Source organism: Crocodylus porosus, unplaced genomic scaffold (genome assembly GCF_001723895.1).
Source record: "Crocodylus porosus isolate Cpor-Errol unplaced genomic scaffold, CroPor_comp1, whole genome shotgun sequence".
Taxonomy (NCBI): domain Eukaryota; kingdom Metazoa; phylum Chordata; order Crocodylia; family Crocodylidae; genus Crocodylus; species Crocodylus porosus.
The window spans coordinates 112148300-112161758 of NW_017728947.1; the positions used below are offsets into that span (position 1 = coordinate 112148300).

Genomic DNA, 13459 nt, shown 5'->3' on the forward strand with positions numbered 1-13459 from the left:
AGATGATGAACAGTATGGGTCCCAGGACAGAGCCTTGAGGGACCCCACTGGTCACAGGGCACCATGATGAGTGACTGCCATCGATTACAACACCCTGGGGTGGGTGCCTCCCTCCCACTGGCTTGTAGAGCAGGAGGAGTTGGGTGCCTGCTTCCCCCCAGGGACTTGGGGCTTTGTGCCTCTGGCCCTGTTCTGGCCCCACGGGCGTGTGCAGTGGAGATGCCTCACGGGACTTGTGAGGCCCAGACCCTGTCACCCAGATTTTGAGAGCTCGAATGGCCCCTTTTGCATCAATGGGGGTCCACATGGGGGTGAGGGTTGCAGAAAGGCCCTTGGCGTGCATGAGGTGCACCTCCTTAGGAAAAGGCTGCACCTCCACGGAGGCTGGCCAAGGCAGCTCAGGGTGCATGAGCCCTTTTGCAGCCACCTGGCCAATGGGCCCAGGCTCCCCTTTGACTGCACAGACCCACTGGGCTGGTTTTCATCTCTCCCTTACCCCGATTCTGCAGCGGCGCAGACCCGAGTTGCAGGGGAGCAGGTCCCTGTGTTACATCTCCCCCCGGAGCAGCCCCCGCACCCCCCAGCTGTTCTCTTTCCCCTGGAGGGGCCATCAGGATCTTCCCTCCCAAGCGTGGGGCTCATTGCCGGGGTATGGAGAGTACTTGTGCCAGGCGCCATACTAAGCCTTGGCGGGTGTGAGGACCTCCCACTCTCTAAGTGACAATTTGCACCCTCAGTGGACAAAGAGGCTCCGAGCTTCAAACTCCAGCACCTAACGCCAGGCCACAAGTGACCTGAGCACCGACTGCTGCTGTGAAATGCTGATAGAGTCCCACCCCTGCTTTTCCTAAGTAGACTATCAGCCTGGTGCAGGAAACAGAACAAGTCTGCAGTGTTCCCCACTCCAAAGGGACTTTTCCAGATGCCAGAGGGTAGCTCTGATACGCTATGCTACCCTGAGTCTGCATCCCAGCGGCAGATCACGGTATGCACCCTCGCTGCGAGCTTTATTTCTTTGACTATGCAAGGGTCTCTGATTCAATGACTCTTGGCAAGATCTGTGAGAACATGAGGATAGCAGCAACATCCCGTTGCAGGCACAAGCGGCCAGGGTGAATGCCCAGATGGGGCTTGGGGGCACTGCTAGCACCAGGCTAAGTTACCCGGGTCTCACTGGTAGTCTGGTGGTTCGGGCACTGTCCTGGGAGGCAGGGGCTGTGGATTCGGATCCCTCTGGGGCCAGAGCCTCCTACGTGACTTCCTTTTACCCTCCGGCACCTGCCTACAGTGAGGGTCACAGGGTGATCACCCGGGGAAGAGTCATATTCACGACCCACTTTGAAGTCCCTCAGCCAGGGAGCTCAGTTTGGCCCTGACTCTTGCTGGGAGTGAATTACCTGATGGCCTGGCTGGCAACACTGGTTTTTGGGGAAGCTGCAAGAGCCGGAGGCTACAGGGTCGGAGTTGCTGGGACCCTGAGAGCCCTCGGAGTGGGCTGTGGGCAAAGACCTGACACAGTCATCACAAGTGGGGGCTGAAGCTACCACGACAGATGTTAAGTGTGTCACCTGAGGTAGCAGGGGAGGGGAAGAAGGCAGGGGACTACATTTGCATTTCAAGTAAAACCTGTAAGGGGGAGAGACTGAAATACCTAAGAACTGGCAAGAGACAGCGATGTTGAATGCATGAGAGACCTGGGACATGTGAGGGCCCAAGGGGGAGATGGGGGTGCAGATCCCTATAACAACCCAGGCAAAGACGAGGCCATGGGACTGCCTTCACCACCTAAGGAGACCTGTGGATCTCCTAGAAAGACCTTCTGAATATCTGGCTGCAAGGAGCCATGCTGCCCTTAGGACTATGCAAGCCCCATGCAAGGCTTTCTGTTGTCTTTTTAGCTTATTATATTGTATTTTAAGTTAGACTAAGTTGTGTGTTGTCGCCGTGTCTTATTCGCCTGTGTCTTAGCTTAGGCAGAGTTGTTTTTTTTCTGTCCCTTGTCGCATACGTGAAATTACAAATTGCTGTGCTCCATAAACGCTCTCTTCAAGGAGCAGGCTATTCTTGTTCAAGCTTTTATGAATTCAGTGCCATTATCTAAAGCCTAGTGTTAAGTCTGGTAACAGGGGCTTATGAGCGCATGGGAGCTGGCGCAGAGGAATGGGTGCAGCTGGTGGGGGTGGTGTGGCGGCCAGAGGTCGGGGTGCGTGAAAAGTACCCCACGGTAGGGGAGCCTGAAGCCCAAATAAAGACCTTCCCAGATCTGGGATCCAGGAGGCTGCATGAGGCTAAAGACAATCGGTTTAGAGGCAGACGACGGTGGCCCTGCAGAGGCAGGTACTCAAGGGGCTTAGCCTAGTTCAAGGGCTAGGGGCCGACAAAGCAAAAGCAGCCTTGTTCTGGGCCAGGGGTGCCGGGGGCTGGGTTACATGGGGAGTAGCTTTGCCCTGGGTCAAAGGTGCCAGGGGGTGGGCAGGGGCTGGGATAGACTGAGAACAGCCTTACCTGGGCCAGGGATGCTGGGTGGGGGCTGGCTGGGCCCACCTGTCAGCAGCATCACCTGGGTCAGGGATGCCAGGGAGCTAGGATAAATTGTGAGCTACCTTGCCAGGGCCCGGGACCCCAAGGGGCTGGAACAAACCCTGGGACAGAGCTGGGGAACCTGGGGACGGAGATACAGGGAAGGTGGAGGCCAAAAAAAATTAAGCCAGAACAAGCAGGCCAGGGCTGGAGGCCTGCAGCCAGAACAACGATGGGCTAAAGCCAAGAGGGACAAGGCCGCTAAAGACCCAAAGATCACTGACGAAACATCTGTGAGGCCTGGGCATGGCTGTAGGGGAGGACGGAGGCCACAAATTTAGCCCTTAAAGCAACTGGAGCCAGAGAGGGCTGATCCTCAGGTAGAAAGCCTGTATCGAGAGGGGCCAGAACCGCACAGGGAGAGCCGGTGTTGAGGACAGGCAAAGCCCCAGTGCAGTGGGGTCGGAGCCCAGGGCTGAGAGACTGTAGGCAGCAGGGTCTGAGCCCTGAACCAGCTGGGCCAAGTTGAGCCCAAGGAAGAACAAACTATAGAGAGAGCGCCCAGAGCTCACCACCTTCAAGGGCAGCCTCTCCTCTGGATTAATACCACCAAGGCATTGCTGGTAAGGCAGCAGGGTCCGACTCTGAGAGGCTGGAGTAAGAGCAAGGCAGGATTAAGGTAACCACCAGGGAGTGTCAGGGCCGTCCTTAAGCCCCATCCTGTTCCCCCTTCCCATTCCCTGCAGCTTTGGGTCTGGGCCCACTCCCCTCCGCAGCCTCCGCTGTGCCCATGCCACCGCTGCCCCACACCTAGTGGCCTGGTGGTGACCACGGGCCTAAGCATGGCGGCGGACAGCTGGGGGCATGGCCCCAATACGGTGGCTGCAGACGCAGGGTGGCGGCAGCGGGGTGGTGGCCGCAGCTAACAGGAACTGCCCCCTCCCCTCTCCTCCCCCCCTCCACCTCCCCTCCCTTTCAGTTCTTGCCAAGACAGCCAATCAGAGTGCGAATAAACACTGCAGACAGACTAAGACTTTTATAATATTAGAATAATGCTCCAACATCATGTAACCCAGGTGTCTCAGTAATGTCGCTTTGATGCCTCCCACAAGAACTACATTATTCTGCGTACGGGCACACACAGACAGCAGCCCCAGGCCCAGACACTTTTACAGAGAAGAGTCAGGGTGGGGACAAGGAGGCAGAGGAATGTGCCCAAGGTAACACAGGAAGCCAGTGGCAAAGATCTGGGTCCCTAGAGTCCCCGCTCCATGTCCTGGCTTTACATAAAAAAAAGAAGCACTGCCAATCCCCCTCTAAAACTCCCATCTTCCTTACAGGTGCAGCAGGGAGGGGCAGTGGGGCAGGTGACAATGCCCGTGTGGCAGGTGGTGTCATGCCAGGTCTGGGGCCACCATGGTTGCAAGAAGCAACCAGGATCCAGGGGGAGTTTGAAGATTTGGACTGTAGTGGAGCCAAGGAGTCAGCAGACGTGCCTGGGACACCAGGTCAGGGCCAGGAGGCCAGCTGGGTCAGGGATCCAGGAGATCCAACCAGAGTCAGGTCAGGGAGCCAAAGGGTGAGGCTGAACTCAGGGTCCACGGGCAAGCCAGGTCAGGTCAGGTAGCCAGAGAGGCCAGTAGAGGCACACACCAAGGATGAGGCAGCCGGGGTACAAGGTTGGGTCTTGTTCCCCTTTTACAAGCGGCAGGGGTGGGTGGGAGGCTATGACGAACAGCTGGCAGACATTTCCCTCCTGTGCCAATCCCCACGCACCTGTGACTGCGCTGAGTGCCGTGGAGGGAGGTGTCGGGGGCGTCTTTCACCTGTGGAGGCTGGGCTGAGTGTGCTTCCTGGTGAGGGCAGCTGGGCACACCCGGCAGCTTTGGGAGCCCGTGCTGCGCTCCTGGTCGCACGCGTACATGCTAGTCTCTGCCTTGCACGGACAGGCCGACGGCACCACGCGCAGCCGCTTTGCCACGTGCCCCGTTCTTGTCTGGGAACGTGGCGGAGATGTCCCTGTATGCAGGCTCTGGATCTCGCACCCTAACCAGGATCGCTGGCTACCCTCTGCGGCCAGAAACATGGAGCACGTCCATCTCCTCTCCGTTACAGACCACAGGCACGATGGCAGAGAGCTCCTTCCAGCAGAGGCGGGTGCTAGAGGCCCCAGAGCTCGTCTCCCATCTCTCCTGGCTCTGCAAGCTGGTTTAGTGAAAGACCTGATCTCGCCTCACACCTCTGAGCTGCATGGACCGGCATCAGACTTGCTATTTGGTTGCAACCTGTTGCAGAGGCGATGGCCTCCTTGCCTCTCAGGTGGTCACGTTCTTAACGCAAGCGGGATGAGCTGGAGCCTCTCCTCTAACTTGTGCGAGCCTGGACTTTGCTGCTTTCCTAGACGTGATGACGGCTGCTTGAAGCCTCAAAGCTTGCCTCTGAGCCTCAGTGACACAACTCGGTCCAGTACAAGCTATTCCCCACCCCCGTCTTGACTCTGGGGACAAGGGCTGAGTCCGAATTGCTGCCCAGCTGCCCTGTTAGACGTCATTCAGCATCGGCCGGGCGTGCAGCTCAGCTGGCTCCCCCCATCTCTCCGGAGACAGCTGAGATGCAAAGGCAAATTCGCCCACTCCCGCATCAGTGACAGGTGTCTCGCTTGACTTCTCTGCCGGCAGCGTGCCCTGCATAGCCGACGTTAGCCCTGGTGCTTCTGTATGACGGTCTCGCAGAGTCTCGCCTTTGGTCAGGGCTTGCGAGTTGATTTTTCTGCCTTAGCATCTTCCTACAGATCCCTGCCAGTGGCTGGCACAACAAGGGAAATGGGAGGATATGACTGTGACTGACGGTGCAGGAGGGGACGCCAGGTCACCATCGCCTGGTGCCTGGCAACACAGCGCTGGCCGGGCTGAAATTAAAAATAAAGGAGTGCAGGGCTCAGGGACATTAGCTTGTAAACCAGGGGCAGCAGCTTAATGGCCCAGCAAATGACCTTGTGGCTGCTGTCTTAAAGAGCTTTCGCGCAGCCTGGGTGATTTCTGCATCTCCGCTGAGATTTATGCTGCCAGTCATTAGGGCTGTGGAGTTAATCAGGGAGTGCATTGCTAATAAGTGATGCAGCCTGCCCAAATGCACCCCCTCCCCACCCTGCACAAAGCATAAGGGGCTGAGGCCCGTTTCCCAGGCCTGCCTCTGGTTTGCACCACAAGCTGCACCTGGAGAAGAAGTGGCGTGGAGGAGTGATACCAGGATCAGGCCCCATGGTGTCATTCCCTGGGGAATGCCGTGCCGTGGGGGCCAAACCCTCTCTGGGTGTAAATGGGTGTGGCATTAAAGGCACTGATACTGCACCCAGGATTGCTTTCCCCAGGCCCCTGGTGGCAGTGGGGACAGTGGTGGTGACGGCAGGACAAGGGACAGTGGTAGGGCAAGTGCTCGCCCCTGCCACTGAAGGCTGTCCCCAATGGGTCCCCGTGACCCTGACTTCTGGGGCAGACCCCAGGCCAGCCCCGAATTCCCAGCCATTAGGAGGCTGGAGGAACAGCTCTATGGGCTGTATGTTTGACCCACTTGCTCTCATGCAAAGCTCTGGGGATGCCATCCCTGGGGTTAGCTGTATGAGGGTTTTCCCGCGCAGCCTTTCTGCGAGGGAACAAAGGCAGGACTTGGTGTCAGCCCCCAGGCCGAGGTGATCTGGTGCCAGCTGGTCCCTGGGCCTCCTGGGGTCAGCTCTTTGCAGTAGGAAAGAGCCATTTCCAAAATGAAAACCAAGCCCCTTCTGCAGTGAGATCTGCGCTTTGGCGGTGAGGTGGATTGACGCTACCTGGCATGAACCCACGCCCTATCGGTGATCCACAAAATTAGGACCTGTGCCCAAGCCCCTGCTCGGTTTTGCACGGCTGGCCAGGCCCAGCAGTCACAGAGAGGGGCAGCAGAGACCCTGCTTGGCCTGGGACTGGCTGGACTGCAAGGCAAAGGGTCCAGCCAGGGTGCGGTGCGGGCCTGGGGTCAGGCCAGGGTGGGGGATCTGCGGAGAGGTTGAGGCGAGATGGCAATGCAGAGAAGGCCAGATCATAATATGATAAACCATAGGGCAGGAAGGGGCCACGAGAAACCACCTACTGAACCATTCCTGCGGGAGCTATGTCCTGCTGATGCGGGAGAGTCCAACGCCTCCCCAAACCCTGCACAAATGGATCCTCATGGCTGGTCTACACGACATGGGTGCTGCTGCTAGAGCTATGCAGGCAAAGCTGTGGCGACAGCATCCTAGCAGAGATGCAGAGCAGACAGCCTGAATAATCCAGTGCCCAGCCACATGCACCTCCTAATGCAACACTGCGCCCTGCTCCCCTCCCTCCTATGAAGCAGTGGACCCAAATCCCAGCTGTACTAGACACCAGGAAACCCGGACCAGGGAATAACCAATATTGGGAGCGCAGCCCTATGACAAACCACACGCTGCACTTCAATCACACCAGCAATTAGTGTAGGGACCCAGCACAAGCGTGTTACATGTACAATCCCATCATTAGCATCTCACCATGGCATTTTTTTTCCCAGGGCAATCTTCATAACGCATTTTTATACCACCATAAATCTTCCCCAGGCTCTTTCCTATCTGTGGATCTCAGGGAGGCTTTTGAACAGTCAAACCTTTATCGATGCGATTTCTAAATTCACAACGGCTGGCAGCATATTGCAGGCCCTGATTTATGGGGCATGGGCATCATCGCTCTGTAAGTGCCTGAAAACCATGGTGGAAGAGCACTAATGGGGGAGTGAGCTGGGAGCAGGTTTGTGGGGGGTATGTACTGGGATTTCAGAGACTGAAAGGGCTGTGGGAGGGGTGGCAAGGAGTTCCTATATTCTGGGGATGGGTCAGTGGCCACCCTAGCGAGGCCTCTGTGATGGGCAGCTAAATGTTTTGGTTGATGCACCACAAGTTAAGCGCCAACCCCCTCCCCAGTGCCACTCTGACCCTGTCCCTCCAAGGGGTATCTAAGTTGCACCCTGGGCTACTGGAGCAGGCACAGGGGGGCTGAGCCTCCAGCCACGCAGGCCCTTGGCAGGCGTTACACTTAAGACGTGATTAACCAATTAATCACATCCTAAGTAGCAACCTGGCCACGTAATCATGCAATCAGTGGCACAACACAACAGGAATAATCCACAGTTATTACACAACGGAGGGCCCCCGACTCCATTTTGGTGCCCCATGCAGCAGCTGGCCATCCTTGGCCTGCATCTCACAGGGATCCCTATCAATAGGCATACTCTTTGCTGTTTGCATGGATTAGAGACACGTCCCCGACATTCAGGCCTGAATGTGGGCATCCTACACAGAAGTGACGCCTGGGAGTGACTCCATATCTGGCTGGCTGTCTAGACATGCCTGTCGTGTAGCAGGTAATGCAAAGCAGCTATGTGGAGCGACCTGTCTTTGCTGCAAGCTCCCTCGGGGAGACGAGGCTGGAGACAGGGCTGGGAAGGCAGTGCGAGAGACCCCGAACGCACCCATCAGGGGACCAAAGCACCTCGTCTAGTCCATTGAGCACGACTGGTAGGCTTCCTGCTATGCAGGGCTCTGGCCATGGCTCTCTGGGCTCAAATGGCAGGTCCCAGAGCACCCTGCTCCCAGCCTGGCAGTCCTGAAGCTGTAGGAGTCGTAGCTGGTCTGGGGACGGTAGAGCTGGACTCCCAGGCACATTTTCCCCCCAGCATGTTGAAAGGAAAGGGATTACTTTGCAAAAATTTAAACCTCTTGGTTCAGAGAGGATACCTTTTATTACACCGAGAAATGGCAAAAAAGAAAAGAAAAGAAAAGAAAATTATCTTTTTCTGCAAGCTTTTGGATAATTTCACATTTTTTTTTAGCAATTTCTCAGTTGGTCTAATAAAAGGTATCCTCTCTGAACCAAGAGTTATAGATCTTTGCATTTCTTTTTGCCTCAGACCAACACGGCTACCAAACACATGCCTGAAACATGGGATTGCTTTGACACTTTGCTTTGTCTTCCCTTCAGCAGAGACTTGAACCCAAAGCAGGGAGCAGCTGCAACAGGCAGAAAAGTTGGGCTCGGTTTGGGCTGCAAACCGAATGCACCGGCTCCCGATGAAAGCCAGCCACTCCCTCCGCTCCCCGCGCAGATGTGTGATGGAGGGGCAAGGATCTCAGCACAAGCTTGTCTCTTTCTGGCTGCTCCCCTGCCCCCAGGGAAGCACTGTAAAATAGAAATCAGCTTTTGAATGGGGTTCCCATTTCCAAAATTCACAAAAGCTATGGAGGGGCTTGGAGGTTACGAGGGTTGAGATCTACTCTGCTAGCCTCTGGTTTCGACTGGCAGCTGTGGCAGCCTGATCTGCATGGCTCACAGCTGGTGCCCAGGGAAGGGGTTGGCACTGCTAATGGCTATCAGGGTACGCATTGCCCAGCTAGCACGGGAACTGGGCAACACTGGCATCCAGTGCTCCTGAATGGTGCTCACACCAGCCCTTGGGCTTGCTGCGGCTCAGTGAACGGGGGGCAGAGGGGACCTGAAGGGAAATCCTTCCCCAGGGCTGCAGCCAGGTAGGATTCCAAGAGCATGCCGTCACACAGACCCAGGACGTGGCAAGCTACGGTGCGTGTCTGCACATAACCAGGCACTGGGCATGGGCCTTGCAGGTGGCCTGCACTGGGTTTTCCACGTTCCTATTTTGCTTTGCAAGCAGTAACCTGGACAAAAAGCCAGGCATTAGAAAGGGCAAAACGAATTGCTCTTCCCGGTCCTACAGCTGCCTTCCCCGCACCCTGGTCTATGCATGCACAAATTGTGTGGGTTTAATGAAAACCAGCATTTAAGCTCAGCTGGTGCCAGAGTCACCTGCACAAATGCTCCTCAGCCAGTTTGCCGCTGGCTTAGAGCAGGGCAGATTACTCCTGTTTGAACAGCTGCCTTCGTTTGCAGTGAGGCTGCTGCAATGCTTGCAGGTCCTGGGAACTGCTCGTATCCCAGGCCTCGGCGGGCTGGAAGGTCAACCACTTGCCGGGCACCGTGTTTCCATGGCAGTTCCCTACTCTCAGAGAAAGCAGAATGAACTGCGGTGTGGGACAGGGCTCGCCGCAGGAAGGTGAGAGTGCAGGGAGTCCAGGGAGCCCAGACAAAGAGGAAGGAGACCTTACAAAGGATGTTCAAGGTGAAGAAAAGGTGGCAAGTTTGAAAGAAAGGCCTCTGGGATGTTACATTTGAGACATAATTAACTTGTTCTCAATGGTGGCAGACAACAGAACAAGAAGCAATGGCCTCAAGTTGCAGGAAGGGAAGCTGAAGTTAGATATTAGGAAAAACTTTCTCACTAGGAGGTAGCACCAGAACAGGTGACCCAGAGAGGTGGTGCAACCTCCATCCTTGGAGGTTTTGAAGACCCAGCTAGACAAAGCCTTGGCTGGGATGATGTAGTTGGGGCTGGTCCTGCCTTGAGCAGGTGGTTGGACTACACGTGACCTCCTGAGATCCCTTCCCGTCCTTGTTTTCTGTGATTCTTTGACTCAGTTAATCACATCTTTAGTTGTGACCTGGCCCCATATTAAAGCAATTAATGGCGCCATAACACAAGGAATAAGCTACAAACTTATTCCACAAATAATATGTAATGACTTCATGGCTGGTTCCTATGATGTCATTAATTGAACGTGTGGCCAGGTGGACCATGATCCTTCTGCGCCAGCAAGTAGCAAGCTCCTATGGCTGGGAGCCCTGTTAGGTGATCCAGGCTCCCAGTCAGAGGAGCCTGTTACTTGCTGGCGCAGAAGGATTGTGATCCTGAGCTCCTCCTGCACTGGCAATAAAGGGTGACGGGATCTGATGCATGATCCCACATGCGGCAGTAAGCGCGAGTGCGTGGATCACACGTTAGATCCCATCATACCTTTCCCGGCACATCTGCCAGGGGCCAAAGAAAAGGATCTGTGCAAGAACACAGGTAGATTCAAAAAGGACGGGGACATTTCCGTGGCTTTAGGTGTTAACGCGTAACGTTGGCCTGAAGGGATATTTAATTTCATGCATTAGGGTTTAGGCCAGTCTCACTGGGACGGACTAAAGGAGACCCCGAGGGGCAGTGCAAGAGCACTGTCCTGCATCTACTTACCGCAGGGTTACTGCCCTTCTCCCTGAAGCACCTGCCTCTGCTTCCTGTCAAAACCAGGTGCCGGAGGACAGATGCCGGATCAGATCCGGCCTGCCCATGGCTATGCTCTGGGTGTCCCCTAGCGCGGGGAGGTGATGGAAGAAGCCTTGCTTTGGGCTGTGTTGGCACCGGTAACTGCACCAGAGGGCTGCGATCTGATTGACATGCTCTCCTCCACAACCGGGGGCTGTGGGGAAGGAGCTCCCGGCACAAGCCAGCTGGCAGCTGCGCCCGTTAGCCAAGTCAACCGTCAGCAATGCTAATGGATCTGTCATGCCGATGCGTGCGCGGAGAGCGGGCGAAGACAGGGGCCGTGCCAGCTCTGACTGCAGGCATCCGGGGGGCAGCTGAGCACACCGACCGGCACGTGTTTGAGCCCACACCTCGCGGTGACGCTCTCCGCTCAGCAAGGCGCGTTGCAGGCATAAGATGTTGGAGCCCATGGACGCCAATCACCCGCAAGCTCGTTTCTCCTTTCTGACTGCAGTGCTGCCCCTTGTCTGGTGACTCTGGCCTCTCACGGGTTCCTGGTACCAGATTTACCTGAAACTGAGATGACTTTGAATTTAAGAGGAAACCCCCTCCCCCAGGGAATCAGATCTGTCATGGAAAATGATGTGTTATCATTGCTGGCACATGACCCCATCATCAAGAAGGCCACAGCAATACCAAGGTCGTTCTCGGCCTGGCGGTTCCTGGGAGAAATCCACCAAGGTGACACCAGTGGGCGAGCGAGGGGGACCCAGCACCCACGCCAGCCCCTGGCCATCCAGGACCTGCATCGACACCTGGGCCAAGACCACGAGGAGTGCAGGCAGGAGGAGGAAAGGCTTGTCTGGTCTCAAACACAGCCCCCATAAGGGACCTGTCCTTAAGGATACTCTGGTTCCCTTGCATCCACGGCTGCTCAGAAGCGTGCACTTTCAGCCGTCTGACCTGGCCCTGGCTATGTGTTCATGCTCCCTGGGTTCAGCAGTGCAATCTGCTGTATTGGGGGAAAAACCCTGGAAAGGCGGCCCGGGGGATACAGTGCACGCCTTTGCTTGGCAAGAGGTGGCCAGGGACACATCCCCCTGCTGCTCCACTCTGCTTCGCCTCCCCAGGGGATAAGGCGCTGGCCCCAATATCAGCACACAAGGGACTGGCTCTATACACCTCTCCCTCTGTGGCCAGGACTTCCCACTGCAACTACATGGCACGGCTTTCTCATTGCAGGGGACGGACACAGAGCCTGGCCCGCAGGACACAGGACTCAGGACGTCTCCTCAGAGAGCTAAGCACGGAGCCCGTTTTTCTTCCAAAAGCTCTGCACACAAGCAAGTGTACATGTATCTACATGCAGACACTTGCCCTCACGCGTGCTCCCTTTCCCTGATACTTTCTTCCCTCCCTGCCTGTTGGAAAGCCTGTTTGGTGTTTCAAACTCTGGGACTGCACATGAAGTATCTCTGGAGGTGGGAAGAGGGATTGTGTGTCTGCAGGTCCCTAAGACCTGGAGGGTGATGTGCTGGTTAGTGTTAGGGCGGTCTGGTGTGGGAACTGGATCTTTGAGGAAGGGATGTGGGTCTGGATGGAGAATTGCAGCAATGGACATTGCTTGAGCGCAAGACAAGTTGGGGTTAGTATCCAGAAGGTGAGAAGCTGATCTACCAAGTCCAGGGGTGGGGAACCCAGAGGCAGAAGTCCAAACACAGTCAGAAACCAGAGCACACATCCATCAGGGAAATCCAAAGCTGAAATCCAAAGAAAAGCCAAAAAACAGGGTCAGGAACAAGGACAACCAAAGGGGTCTAGAGTCAGGAAACTTGTCACAGCAGCCTACATCAGAGCTGTTGACTTGAGGCTTGGAAACCCATGGCCCCAGCTGGTACTAAATGGGTAGGCAGCGTGCCCAGCAGCCGGCTGAGACGCTCACTGTTCCTAAACCGGGGCAGAGTTTCTTAGCTGGCAGCTTATTGCAGGTGTAGCTGCTGGGCTGCTTGGCCCAGGCTGGCCTGCCTGCGCAGTCTCCCTGATGAGGAGCTGGCCTCCCCGAACCTTGGTGTGATTCACAAGGAGGGGTGGAGGGAACGGGCCTTATTTAGTCTGCAGAAGAGAAGACCGAGGGGGGACTGGATAGCAGCCTTCACCTCCCTGCAGGGGGGTCCAAAGAGGATGGAGCTGGGCTGGTCTCAGCGGGGGCAGATGCAGGACAAGGAGCAACGGGCTCATAGTCTCGTGGTTTCATAGTTGGTCAGGTCAGAAAGGACCTGAGTAGCTCATCGAGTCCGACCCCCTGCCATGGCAGGAAAGAGTACTGGGGGCAAACGACCCCGGCAAGGTGTTCGTCCAGTCCCCTCTTAAGGACCCCCAGGGCAGGAGCCGGCACCGCTTCGCATGCAAGTTGGTTCCAGACCCTAGCCGCCCTGGCCGTGAAGTCGTGCCTCCTGATGTCTAGTCTGAATCTCCCCTCTGCCAGCTTGTGACCGCTATTCCTGGTCACTCCTGGCGGTGCTCGGGGGAGCAGGGACCCCCCCAGTGCCTGCTGGTCCCCCCTGACTGGTTTGTAACAGGCCACTAGATCCCCCTCAGCCTTCTCTTGTGGAGGCTGAACAGGTTCAGGTCCGTCACCTCTCTTTGTCGGGCCTGCCCTGCTGCCCCCGATCATGCGGGTGGCCTCCTCTGGACCCTCTCCATGCTGTCCACATCCCTCCTGAAATGCGGCGCCCAGACCTGGACGCAGTCCTCCCGCTGCGGCCTGACCAGTGCCGCACAGAGGGGGAGGATC

At 56.3% G+C, this 13459-nt stretch overlaps 1 protein-coding gene across 6 annotated transcripts in view; it reads right to left on the reverse strand.

Annotated features, from left to right (window-relative positions):
* Window positions 1-13459, reverse strand: part of TRIM9 (tripartite motif containing 9) — a 145233-nt gene that overhangs the window by 61998 nt on the left and 69776 nt on the right. The window lies entirely within an intron of this gene.